This window comes from Branchiostoma floridae, chromosome 6 (genome assembly GCF_000003815.2).
Source record: "Branchiostoma floridae strain S238N-H82 chromosome 6, Bfl_VNyyK, whole genome shotgun sequence".
Classification (NCBI taxonomy): domain Eukaryota; kingdom Metazoa; phylum Chordata; class Leptocardii; order Amphioxiformes; family Branchiostomatidae; genus Branchiostoma; species Branchiostoma floridae.
This window is the reverse complement of record NC_049984.1, coordinates 12,664,435-12,678,834: the sequence shown is the minus strand read 5'-3', so window position 1 is coordinate 12,678,834 and position 14,400 is coordinate 12,664,435. Positions and strand designations below refer to the sequence as shown.

General features: G+C 38.7%; 2 protein-coding genes across 4 annotated transcripts in view; one reads left to right on the top strand and one right to left on the bottom strand.

Moving 5' to 3' along the window:
- The window catches only part of LOC118417145 (enhancer of mRNA-decapping protein 4-like), an 87,828-nt gene that overhangs the window by 42,742 nt on the left and 30,686 nt on the right, over window positions 1–14,400 (bottom strand). The gene's annotated exons all lie outside the window — the stretch shown is intronic.
- LOC118417146 (leucine-rich repeat and immunoglobulin-like domain-containing nogo receptor-interacting protein 1) overlaps window positions 3,855–14,400 on the top strand; it is a 31,944-nt gene continuing 21,398 nt past the window's right edge. The window contains exon 1 of the mRNA XM_035822556.1: window positions 3,855–4,421. The gene's annotated coding sequence lies outside the window, so the exon portion shown is untranslated. The remainder of the gene's footprint in view (window positions 4,422–14,400) is intronic.

Below are 14,400 nucleotides of genomic sequence, written 5' to 3'. Positions count from 1 at the left end.
AATGAAATTTGGTATGTGGATAGATCTTACCCTATCAAAGAAATGATTAGCTTTTGGGCATCCTGGCATCTTTAATTGGTACTGCAGCAAAAGCTCCAGTTTTGATATCTTGTGTTCTGGACTTGCTATGGTCATAATTTTCAGGTGATAGCTAATCTCTTGCTTATTTGAGAAATTGGGGAACCAATATGTTTACTTTGAAAGTTTGGAATGTAAAAAAGATATCTTTAGACAACTACATACCTGTACAATCTAACCAAGAGTATAAGAAACACCCTAACTGCTTTTCAAAACTTGAATCCCCTAGACATCTGTCCAAACCCTCCCATAAAAACATGAAAAATGGGCATTTACATCTCTGCAGCACAAGCATAACATACAATTGCACACAATGGCTTTGAAGGCTGTATTTTATCTGACAACCTCAAGCACCTTGCACTTCATTTTCATCCAAATCGATTCAAGACCACTGCATCAGGTCCAGCTAGAAATAGTATTCTGTGGCATTTATGATTTTCTATTACCGAATCCTACCTGAAATCATCTTGGCCGAGTCAAAAGTGTCAGCAAGGGACACATTCTCCAGCCTTGAAAGCATTTTACCTGCAGCATTTATATAGGTCATGTGGCCTGGGGGCAGCGCTGGCTTTAAGTGGTGACCATCACAGCCAGCTGCTGGCTTACTATCTTAAGTGTTCATTTCTTGCTTCAGTGGCTTGGAAGGTGTGGTCAGAGTCTCAGGTGGTCATCACAAGGGTTATTTGGGACCATGACAAGCCTTGTTCTACATGGACAAGTCAGGAAACTGCTCTTTATGCACAATTAAGTCTTTCTGCAAAACTTCCTGACACTTCAAGCTTTGTTAAATGAGCATGAAATTCAACCATCAAATTGGGAAGGGTTTTATGACATACATATGGCCACAGCTTCAATAAAAGTAGGACTTATACATATTAGAAAATCTACAATTATGATAACATTTTTCTGAGATATAACATTGCAAAATGTTTAAATTGGTCACTATAATAATGAAGTTGTTTCTCACTAAATGACAGTACTGTACTTGACCATTAATATGTCATGTATGTAGTCATATATGAAAAAGGAATCATTGAACAGTTTACAAACTGTGACTTAACTGATAAATGGACATAAAGTACACTTTACCTGTCTAGTAATAAGTTTGGAGATAAAGTTTCAAAGCTTATATTGTATTCACAGTATTCTGTTGTTCAGTGCATGACTTGAACATGGAAATGGCAAAACCAGTAAATGCGGTATTGCAGGAAAACAAAATCAGCCTGGGGAAGAAGAGTCTAAGGGAAAACAAAAAGACGATACTAAAATATGTCAACATAACAATATAACAATACAGTTATGTATACAAGGCAGCATTATACTGATGTAAACAAGGTCAGGGCTCGAAATACTTTGTGCATGTGCACCCAGGTGCACCCAAAATTGGAGCTGTGCACCCAATTATTTTCTGTGTGTGCATCCAGATATTTTCTTAGGTTTATGTATGTAAAGATATTAAAGTCTAGTAGTATACAACATATTCTTGACATCTAAGTTAGAAAGATGATAGAAATGTATGTCATGTTACTTGTTTAAGAATTTGATAGCTTGTAACTAAGTTTTATTATCAGGTTATTACTTAAATTTAAGTGGTGCACCCAAAATCTTTTTTAGTGCACCAACTTTTTAAGCTGGGTGCACCAGTGCACCTAATCCCCAAAATGAATTTCGAGCCCTGAAGGTACAATCAAGAAAATAGGCGGGCTATAATATTTTTGTAAGAAAGAAAGTACATGACATTGCGTAATAGTTACTATATAGTTAGTATGCCCATTAAATAAAGAAACATAGGGATGTCATAATCTTTTAAGCCCTGACCCTATCCATTATGCCTGGTTAATACCGGTTTATTTTATGCATGCAATAATAACAAAACTGGAGTAAATCATCCCTCCATTTTGACCTTTGCTTTCTAATAAGGTTAGAGAGGTCATGTCTGTATCAAAAGAAAGCCACAACAGCAGCCCCAAATCTGTCACTTCCATCAAATTAAAAATTAGATTTGATATATTAACATTTCTGTTATGGGGATCTTTTATGCTATTTCTGTACACAAAGTAAAGCCCTAATACCAACATGATTTTGATCAGTCCCCTGATCCTTGTCAAGTTGTAATGACCTGCTGCCTACGTCATTTGCACATGATTCTTGTTTTGTGTTGGACGAATTAATGTATTTCACTATGATAACATCATCATGTCAAATCACATCTGACAGAATTTATGCGCAGTCTGATTCTAGTTTGTTGAACTACAAGTATTCCAAAAGTTGTACTGGATGAAATAATACCGAACAGCAAGAATATTGAGTTGTTGAAAGTTAACTTTTAACATAATATAATATGAATGACTATTCAAATAATAAAAATCAAGGTTTGAGCATTATGTTTTTACAAGCCTTATCTGTCAATTAGGAAATGCAGTGAAGAAAAAAGTTTCGAATAGCTTTGTCTGTTTTATCTGGATTTTCTTTAATTTGCAGTAAACACATGGGGATAAGCCATATTACACAGGGGTGCTTATGCTTTTTTTCTTTACCTTTGCCAGGACGGTTATGTTTGTGTGTGTGTGTGTGTGTGTTTGTTTGTGTGCATGCATGTGTGCATGCTTGTTTGCGTGTGTTTGCGTGTGTGTGCGTGTGCACTTGTTTGTGGACAGTGCAACTTGAGAAGTTGTGGATGGATCAGTATGACATTTGGTAGGTGGGTGGGGTCTTTTTACCACAGTCATTACTGACTGATCATGAAGGGGGCCATATATAGGCTTGGGAAAACAAAGGTCAACTTCAATTATGGGCCTCCTGGCAGTTTTCTATGGTACTACAGCAGAACATCAAGTTTTGGTATCTTAATTCTGAATTTCCCTTCTGTCATAATTTTTTTTCATACTTCTCTTTCCTTGTCCTCCAAACTGTACATAAATTTGGGAACAGCTTTCTGGCTTATACTCAGGTCCACTTTAACTCAAACATAACTGTATACAGTGTAACTCTCTCCATGGGACTTCCCCTCCCCCTAGGGTCTAGAGGTAGCTGTCATTATGCAGATAGTACCATTGTGTGAACATGATTGCTTCAAATTGCTTGATATACGGGTATTTCATCCTTCCAGCCAATTCCTGCAGGGACAAAGGGTTTTTCCTGCTGAGCGCTGAAATGCAGTAGCAAGCATTAATCCTAAGGGATGACTTCACACAATAAATATTTATTCCTGACATGAAATTTTTACAATCATTATCGCAGTTGCTCATTATATCATGGTCTGTGACCGTCAAAGCAATGGGATACATGAACACTGATACCCAAGGGATACAATTGTCAGCGAGTGGCACAAATACTTAAGACTTTGGTGAACAAAAAATGTCTGCATTGATTTGCTTAGTTACATGTACTACTGATCCTGGCAACATTAGAGGTTCAGAATCTATGAAATTTGCTGTTGAGTACTCTGGGATATATTCATTGACAAAAAAAAGACAATTGTGTTTTCAGTAGCAGTATGATGATAAATGTAAAACTATTAGACCCAGTTTGAAATAAATACTACTTCTCAGAGAAAACATTTGAAATTGTTACTATGAGACAACCCCAATCCAACTGTTGCTGAATTCTCATTTGCAAATCAACCAAGCTTTCCAGAGGGGGGTGCTACAAAGGACGAAACAGCTCTGAATCAGTGAATTGGTTCCCAAGTGATCAACAGGGCTCTACAGGTAAAAAGAAAACAACAACAATTTTGTGTCTTTCCATCATGTTCGTGCAGCACGTAACCCAAACAAGGTCAGAGGTACACGGTAACAAAAATACAGAATTGTCTCATTGGGTAATCTTTCCTTCATTGCCCATGCCAAGCACCTATACCTGTAGAGGGAGGAGGGTTGGCACCTGGAAGAGCCGCAAGTCAGGGAGATGGCTATGATTTCTGTGGGAAAGCCGCGCTCCGTCGACCAATCCCTGCTCGGCACCGGCAGCCACCTGCAGGGCATCTGCGTTTCACAGCACCTATCTTACTCAGCTTTTGCTACACTAGTGTGGGGATGAACCAAGCCTTGGCTCACCACACCGAGGATTGCTTCAACTGGGGAGCCACAGCAGTCGTTGGGTAGTGGGGATCCCAGTCCTCGACCTGTAGCTGTTTTGTATGGAAGGTGTGTAAGGGATCATCACCTGGGACCATGTAGCATTTCCTACGACAAGTGAAGATGATAGGCCGGATCGCTATGGTGTGACAGCCTGAGCAGGTTGGCTACAGCTCAGGAAACTGTGGCTGAGATTTTGGCGATGTTTGATTTTTTAAGAGACTGTTGGATGATGGTATTCCCCTGGAATGCCTGATCAATAAAGAGGTAGGTATTTGCAGGTATGCTTCTCCATGGGAATTTGATGGGAATATAATCACTGAAATTGTTGAAAATAAAATCACCACAAAATTACTTAATTTAAAGAATGGGAATCTAAGATTGGTGAAATTATAATTGTTCTTATACATGTAAAATAAATTCTTCAGTATTAGACATTCTATTTCATCTTTTGCATGATAAACAAACATTTCTCTGCCTTGAGGGGAACACTATTGCATATATGTGTGGTGAGTGGAACACAGTCATGAAATATTGTGCATTAATCGTGAGGCGATCGCAGGAAATCTAGTATTGACAGTTGTAGGATGGATGGGCTGGCTCTCCCGGGAAGCAGCCATTCCACAAGCGCAAGCCTGGTTGATAAGCGAGCCTCCTGTAAAGGAATTTCCAACCTACTTTACTTCCAAATACCGCGGAATAGAAATGGGGTGTTAAGGAAGCCAAGATTGCAGTCTTAGGGTGCTGCTACGCTTGCCTGAATGAGTTGCAAAGGGGAACGGCAGAATGATGCAGTGCCAGATCTCGTCTGTACCCCCATGTTCTAACAATACCCTGGACTGAACAATGGCAGGGGTTAACGCGCTGTGAATGATTGATTTTACAATGTGATGGTATTTTTCCCCTCACTGCTCTCTAGTTGGGATTTGATTACAGTCTTAAACAAGAAGGCAGAGGCTCATGAATATCATCATCGAAGGCACAGGGGGAAATAACGATTCAATCTTTTTGACTGCGTCAATTGCTTATGACAACAGTTATCAGAAGTATGTTTGAGGATTTGATGGTGATATCCCATATACACGAGGAGGACATATATGAACACCAACAAAGCTTTCCGTTCTGGTGTAGCATACATCATGACATGACTGTGCCTAAATAGTATTTACTTACAGATTCATTCACTATCACCATGCATTGTTGCCATTTTTAAGTGGAAGCATATTCTAGCTCTTCGTACTGTTTCCCTACCACTGACTGTTGAGAAATTTGGGCCTGCAGCTGATATGTGTTCTTCATAACAAGATATCTATAATTTTAATCAAATTATGACCATGACTGTGAACTGTCCTCTAAAAGCGGTAACCTGAGTTAAAGTTTCTTTTCAGACTGCTTTATTTGAACATGTTAGATAGATTACCAAGGATAACAAGAAATATGACAACTGAAGGCATATTTTGAAGCAACCGCAGACTAACCATTTAATATCAAAAATAAAATGATTTCACAAAAGCATGCATTTGAAAATGAAATCTTGATACTATGGATCAGTGATGCTGAGCATCTTCAAACGATGATGATCATGGTGGCACTGAGTGAGAGGGATAAAGGTAAATTTTGAACACATCAAGCACGGAATCACTTAGCGAGTCAAGTCATTGTGACCAGTCCTCATAGATTTACTGCTCAGGTTTGCAACCTTAAATTTATTGCTTATTGATATTAGGTTCTAACACCCGCAAATCTTGGCTAGCAAAGTCATAATTTCTTATCGAAGTTCTTCAGTCCTATATAAACTATGTTTAGGCTTGTTATTACTAGATACGTACAAAGCAGACGTAAATTCTATGACATTGTACACAATGTATGAGGAAGTAGGATAGTACATTGCCAAGTATTGTGGCATTGCATTCAAATTTTCAAACAGGGATTCCCCTGTTCTGTGCAGGGGGCACCTCTCCAACAAGGTGGGATAATTTATGTGGGTGGCCTGAACACTCTGTAATGACTTCTCCATGCTTAGAACACAGGTCAATTAGGAAAAACTGTTAGTAGGTCAGGGATGACTTTATAACAGCGTTTGAAGGATCGCTAAAATGGCCAGTGTCTTGTCAGATGGAAAGACTGGGCCATTACACCAGGTATCTATCATCCTACGCAGCAAATGTAGAACTACATGCATAGGTCACACAGCATGCTGTAATTATCTGAAATGGCAACCGTTGTGTGGGTCAGTTTCACGTCAGGAGCGCTAGCTGCACCTCCCTTGTGTAACGGTTGCACTTTGAATAAAAAGCGTAATGGATTGCTACATGTTTATGGTTGACTATTTGATAGAAATTGGGTAGAAATGGGTTTGTATGTGATTGATGGCATGGGTTCGGACTGCTGTGTGGTAGCTATAGTGTTGATGGTGTCCCTTCTGGACAGCTGCCTAACACTTAACCCAGGGAAGGGACAATGGGGTTCCACAATGTGGGGTAAGTGGCAGATGTAGCAGCCTTCATATTGAACATGACATGTCAGAAATCGCTGGCTGATAAACGGTTATGCTTTGACAATGTATTGTTTGGGCAAGCTGAAAAAATATTGGGAGTAATAGCCATTTCTTTGAAGCGACTGTTTCAGCATGGACAGAAAAGCTACAGAATAATACATACATGTTTTGGGTGAAATCTTTCATCATGTAATAGTGTGCACCTCCCAGGCCCCACTCACATTGCTATAGGCTACCTTTCTTGTCCAAGTATCCTTCATATATTTCATGGGACTATGGGGGAATGTTACTGAGGCTCTCTACCTCTATTGCTGATTGTTCTCAATTCCTTTATTACTCCATATAGCACAATATCCTGGGCCTGTAAATGTGATGTTTTTCTGACAAGCTCTGAATAAATTATACATTATATGGCAGTAAAGCTGTCAGTAGTCCAGGCTCAGGTGGACATGTCTATAGCTCATCTACTTAGCCGTACATTCTGCTGTTAGTGTACTAGCTAACTCTTTTCTTTTCTGTAGCATTTTTCATCTTTTACTAACAGCATGGCCACATAAGCAATCGGACAACAATCGTATAATATATGGGCCCTAACCTAGGAAAACGTTGCACATAACATGCATTGGCACAGCCGTCTAGGTTTTCTATTTCATATATAGGGCACATTACTGTATATGATATTGGTCTTCATACAGCTGTTAAATAGAATGTAGCTACATAATCTGTTACACAAAAATCATGAGCATAGCTTGTCCAGAACACGAGATAGGAAAACCAAAAGGTCTGCTGCAGTACCAAGAAAAGTCACAGAGGGGCCCAAAATCTAATTTTTTTTCTCGATAGGACCTAACCATAAACCAAATGTCCTTACAATCCAGCTGATAGCTTCTTGACTTATACATATTACATATACTAGTAACCATCTTAAAGAAGGTACATTGTACATGTAACAAAATATGATAAATTTTGTATATGGCACCATGGCTACTGTACCTGTAGTTATAGTTCCTGTAATAAAGCTGCCCTTTCAATAATATTTTGTTGGTCCATATCTATATGCTATCAGAGGGATTGGACTTTTATCAAGTAAAATATTCTGGCTCTATATCACTGTCATACTGACTTAGAAAAAAGGCAGAGTGGACATTATAGCTACTGGATCTTAATAAATCTTGTGAATTATTCCCTTGAACCCCATTCCTGTATAGTGATGGCTAATATTGCACTGTTATCAGTTTCCCTGGACAGGTGCTGAAATAAAGATACGTTACCACCCAATATCTCAGCTATGAAACACAATTAATGGTCATGAGCTTGGGCCACGCAAATGGAAATTCAATGGCATAGGCCAGCCAAAGGAACCACTTTTCCAATACCTCTACCGTATATCTCACGGTTACTACCAGTATATATATATAATTCATATATATCAGCTATGTACATAACTGTAAATTACAATGTATGATATAGGGAAGCAGCAGATTACATGCACCAGCATTTTGTTATTCAGGGCTGTAAAACCAGAGCTTCAGCTGAACTAGCAAAACCAGTAGCGTCAGTTCTCATAATATATCCGCAGGGTACCCTTGACCACGGTGACCACGGCAAATTTGAAGAGAGTTACAAATGCAAATGTGACAGTCTTTTGTCTTTTAACCGAAGGAACTATCTATTAGAGTTGCATTTTTCTTACATTCAGGTACCATTTTTAGATGACATTCAATTTGACTTTCAGCACTTATACTCATTCAGTAAATTTTTCTGCAATAACAAAGATGATAGACAAGCAGTCTTAGAGTTTATATTTTATGTTACGTCTGCCATATTATCAGCATCTTCTGCAGCATGTCTTCTCACCTTTGGGAGGATGGTACAGGCCATTGCAGTGTTTGTTAGTAATACCTTTGCATGCTCATGGATCATTTGGTAATACATAGTAGCAAATGATCCATGCCAGGTACAGATATTTCAGATAAATAAAGCCTTTTTCACTTAAGGAAAAGGCTAGGAATAGCACAGAACAGTCAAAAGAGGGGGTGAAGTTACAATATAGGATGATCTTATTCTACGTTCTACACAGGAAAGACAATGTAGTCTAGATATGATTTGAATGTTCAGTGTCTTCCTGAATAGTATATTACTTGATTATTCCCAGGGTATATAAACTCCCATGCAAGCAGGGAATATATTTTGAAGAAGATTGCACATTGAGACATTGTACATTTTTTGTACAAGAAGACTGAGCTCTGAGGTATATGTGAATGATTAAGACATGGTCTGGGCCTAAGATGCTTTCTAAGGTAGCTATTTGCATGTGTAAGGACACGCCCCCACTGCAAATGAGATGTGACGTAAGGGCAGGGCTAGGAAAACAACAATATAGGGGCGAGAAATCAGTTTTAGAATGTCCCAAATCATATTTGTTTGCACACTTTTGTTCTTTGGGGTGGCAAAACACCCCTATTTTCATTTCTTACTTGCTATCCATTCTTACCGCTTTGGTTTTTCAAGAACAATCCATACATGTGAACACCTACAGGAACCTACTGACTTGTAAAGTGCATGGAAATCAATGGCAGATTATTGTATCTACACGGGTATATAATAACTCATGTATGGATGGGTGGGAGGGGGGATACATGTACATTTAGCTATTTCAAGTCAACATTAGGTATCTAAAACAAAAGTACTGGCAATTCTGAACTGCCATAATGCTCCCCTTCTGGGTTTTCTGGAACGATTCTTAGTTACAGACACTTTAATACATGCATATAAACAAGTACTCTAAACTGTTCAATTTTCTGTATCAATATGAAATACAATATGCACTGTCTGGAACATATAATGTTACACTAAGTCGACCACTGCTACAAAAGGGCCATCCGCCCAATGTGACCACTTTGGTGGTCTCTTAGATAATCTTACCCATGGACTCAACTACATGTATTAAGAATCTTGCCTATGGTGATCACCTGTCCAAGAAGACCAGATTTTATTGGTCTCATGAGTGGTCTTCTTGGGCAGGTTTTACTGTATTTAGGACCTTTTCTTGATAACAAATCATCTGAGTTCTTAAATTGTGGCACCATACTTCCTGTATGAAATGCACATTTCAGACTAAACTAAAAGGATTTAGGTGAATCATTACTAGCAAGTAATAGGCTTGTCATTTAATCGAGTACAGACAATCACAATTCTTCATGCCACACATGGTCACCCACGACGTCACAAAAAAGGGCGCGCCGTGCCCCCACAAGGCAGTGTTATGTCCCCATATTGAATATTAAATGTCGACTAAAATATCATCAAAATGGAACAATTTCAGTGTTGATGTCGTCCATCTATCATCCCGTCATGGCCACCGCTGTCTGGTGCCGTTCACCTCCCTGATTACTGCCTGATCCATTATTCATGGCCGGGGATTCCTGCTGCAGGCTTGCTGATATGATGGACTATATACTGTTTATCTTGAAATGTTCCAGGTGGTTTGACTTTCCTTCTGCGAAATCAGGACAACACAAAGTCGTGTTTTGTAATTCTACAGCACTACAGCACCGTAAACTTCAAATGCAAAAACCTCCCTTCCCTCTCTGCAGTGAAATAAAACAACTGCAAAAGTAAATGCATGCATTTAGTAGATTTACATGTACGTTAGTACACTTCTATCAGGACAAAATGTAATTGATAACCTTACTGCTCAAATTCAAAGGTAACTTCAAACTTTTGAATAAGAAAAACAACAAACTTTTGTAATTATTTCTTACCCATATATTTCTAGAATATTCTGTAACTTACATGTAATATATCAGTACCTTTACCAACATGTACCTAACACAAATTTATAGCCAATATACGTGCATCCACAGGCAAAAGTTAGCTGCACAGCTCCAATTTTGTGTGCACAAAATTGCATGTAAACCAACTATTTTGAGCCCTGTACATTATCATTAGGACATTGTGACATTCTTCACAAACCCGCTGCCTTCAGAGACAACAAAGAAATTCCTACAAAAATAGGGTCAGCGAGGAAGAGCTGTCATCACGACGATGATTGTTTTATTATGACAATTCCGGAGAAGATCCTCTGTGGATCCATCTCATTTGGGAACATCCGACCCAATTATAGCAACATTTGGATACATGGTCATGAAGTGCTCAGGTGTGCTGTTCAGTGTCATTAGAACACCTTTTATTGGCTAATTTCCTCATCTGATGGCTTCCAACATACATGTTGGCCTGACTGACAGTGTGTATGAAATAAATCAGCCAAACAACTGTTCAATGAAAAAAACAACAACATACGACTCAGGTCTGTCTTCAGGACCCGTCTCTCTGTCCTGGAATGGAAATTTGCTTGACGAAACAGACAGAAAATACCAGCTTCATGGCATGAAATTGATCAAAATTTATTTTTGCAAGCTTAAATAACAACAATAGAAAAGAAAATGTGCCTCCAAACAATGAGAGGGACAGACAAAATTTGGAGATAGTCCTTATGTGACTAAATATTCTCACTGAAAAAGTTGAACATTGTAAGTTATACATTGCGAATACTGCCAATGAACTGAACTGCATGCACAGATCTTAACTTAATCTTAACTTAACAAAGCGAATGTTGCTTATTACCTGCCAAAAACACAGTCGACTTTGGCTAGGCTCCAATACAAATAGAAGGCAGTGATACATGTCATTACCCATGCCTCCCTCATATCACTTTATGTGGGATATCCTACAAGCTGCTTCCGACACGCTCGGAGGGCATGTAGCAGATTATTGGTGTACCTCATACAGCAGTATTGATAAGTTGTGTCGTCTGTTGGTGTCTGTCTCCTGCCTTCTGTACTCTTTCATCCCCACTGTATCATACATCAACAAAGTAGATGTTGCAGGAATGCACTTGGCATTGTAGCTTAGGGACGGTCCAGGGAGGGTTTATACATTTAACTTAGCAGTGGTTGGATTTCATGTTCTGTGTATGGGTGGGGAAGGATGTTTTTGTATAATTACAAAATACATGATGTAGTGATATATTTTCTCATCATCAATCTGAAAATTGGAAAATAAACCTGCCGCAAATATTTTTGGGACTCACAGTAGTGGGGGTGTTATTTGAAACTTGGGGGAGATAAAATTGGTACAGAAAATCTGCACAGAGAAGTTGAGAAATACATACATACAATATTGTAGACAAAACTACACCAAAATGATCACCTGATCACCCTACACCCCAGCCGTCATTTTCACACAATCCCTTCCACCGTTCGTGGATGGACTTGGAATCAGATCTTAAAAGCTCCTTGTAAGTCTCCTCGTGTAATATTTACGCTGTCTGCCTATAGATCCGTCACAAGACTTGATATTGACTGCAGTGGCGCTGACTGAGTCTTCAGCTTTGATTACTTGCTCCCTTACCTAATATATTTGCAGGGGATGTATGAGGATTTTTGGTGCCACACTATATCATTTAAGTCTCTTATTGCATTTACGTATCACAGGTTAGGATACGTCTACGTCTACTTGTACTTCTTATATACTCCTTTATCCAGGCAAAAATATCACTGCTGAAAGCGGAAATTAATACAGATGACACACATTGAATTTTGAATATCATTTTTCTATCAGGACTAATAAGAGACTGTTAAATACGTAGTGTTCATACACCACCTGGGTAAATCATCTGGGACAACGTGCAGCTTCATTTGTGACAGGTTTAATAAAGAAACATTACAAATACCTGGCCACTGATGGAAACATAATCTTTGGAATGAAATGGTGATTTGTGGGGGAAACTTCTCCCAGCAATTCATGGGGCTGTGTTTTATGTCATATCAAAACATGCATATTTTATCATTACTCTGATGACATATTACCTTATTAGCTGTAACACAGTGTGCAGTAGTTTAAGTGTGCATTACTTTTTAATGTCATAATGCACTTCAGGTGACTAGACACTATCCTTCTGGGCATGACTCCATTAATGCTTTTTTAAAAGAAAAAAGCACACAAGGAAAACTAATATATCAAGTTAGAACCAAAATACATTATTAAGGAAGCACAAATTCCTTGTGGTAAGGTTATCTAAAGTTGAGGCAGTGCACATATTGTGGTTTAAGCATCCATACGGCGCCATGACATATTTTACAAACACATCCTCTAGGTACTGACATACAAATCGAGTTAACATCAGTGAAAATTAAGTTTCATCCTGTACTTATGCTGATAATGGGCCCAAACCAGATTAGTTGTGGAGACGAAAAATGTAATTAGAGACCTCGCCCGATTCGCTCAAGGAGACATTTGTCATGGAGGGGGAGGGGGGCAATCCTGGCGAATCCACTGTCTATTAATGTAATTTTATACTTCACAGGGTAGGATGTATTAATTCAACCACACATAAAAAGATTAAGCATCTGGAGGACAATAGAGCGAGAGGAACCTTTATGTCAGCCTCTGTGAACACGCTGCACTCAGAAATTCCGTCAGGAATCTTACTCAGGTTAAAAGGCTGGAAGCGGTCCCTGTGCAAATCAAGATGTTTCGTGCTCGGAAGAAAATGGACCAAATGAAGGATAGGGGATCAAAGGATTTTCGAGAATTATTCCACCTCAAAATAATTGCATTTATGATAAGTGACAGCACATGGAGCTTTCAATTACTGCGGTAAATGTATCTTGTGGAAATTTGATCTTAAGTAGGTGCAAGGCGGCTTGACAAGTGCAGTAAACTCCCCTGCATTTTATGGATGTTGGCGCATCAAAGATGAGATCGTAAAAAGTTTCGCTATCAACTACAATCAAAATTGAAATTGAACATGTTCTGAGGATTCAATATCACAGTTAGAAAAGTTTGATAACCGAGAACTGCATATACTTCTATCAATTTTATGGAAGTAATATGGATCCCAGCTGTGTTTCCAACCTGTCCCAGATGTTCAATAAACAATAATCATGGAAAAAATGTAAGTGGACCAAATTTGAAAGTTCAGTGCTAACATAGTCCCCTTTTAAACCTGGTTTGCTGTCATATGAAAACAACAAAATCTAATATATATTATAATAATGTCATACATCACAGTCTGGAGAACATGATGAAAAATTCAAAAGCAGAAAGAGTAGATTGTAACTACCTTGACGTATATTGGATGTATCTTTCCTAATTGATTTACCATAACTATCATTCTGACCTGGCCGTCAGATTCAATAGTAGACAGATTGTATGATTTCACTTTTACAGCATCTCGTAAATACAGCAATAAACCTTTTACTGTCATACTATATTGCTAAATCTGAAAGTGTTCAAAGCCTTATTTTATACATCTGTAGAGATCAATAAACTACTATTGGCTGGACACCGGGTAGATATCAAAGTTTAACGTAAATATTAGAACAATAAATTGTGAACACAAAATTAGTATGGAAATTGCAAAGATTTACAACTTCTTCTGGCGTTTTGACTATGAAAGTTTTGCGTATGAAATGTAGAATATGAAGCCTGGCATGATTGCTTTTTGACGTGCTGTAACAAAGTCAGGCAGCAGATCTGATGGGAATCCCAGCAGAAGGCATCCAATCTGCTCAGAGAACTCGGAGCGCTTTCAGTCATCATTTCAGCCCAATGCCCCTGAATTTGCCTGTCAATGCAGGTGGAAGAGGTAGATTTTGTTACGGGTCTGCCGTCGTGACTGGGGTTCCTGAACTGAATTGTTACCAGCTCATGGAAACTCTGTGGTGATTACAACCATTTCCAAAT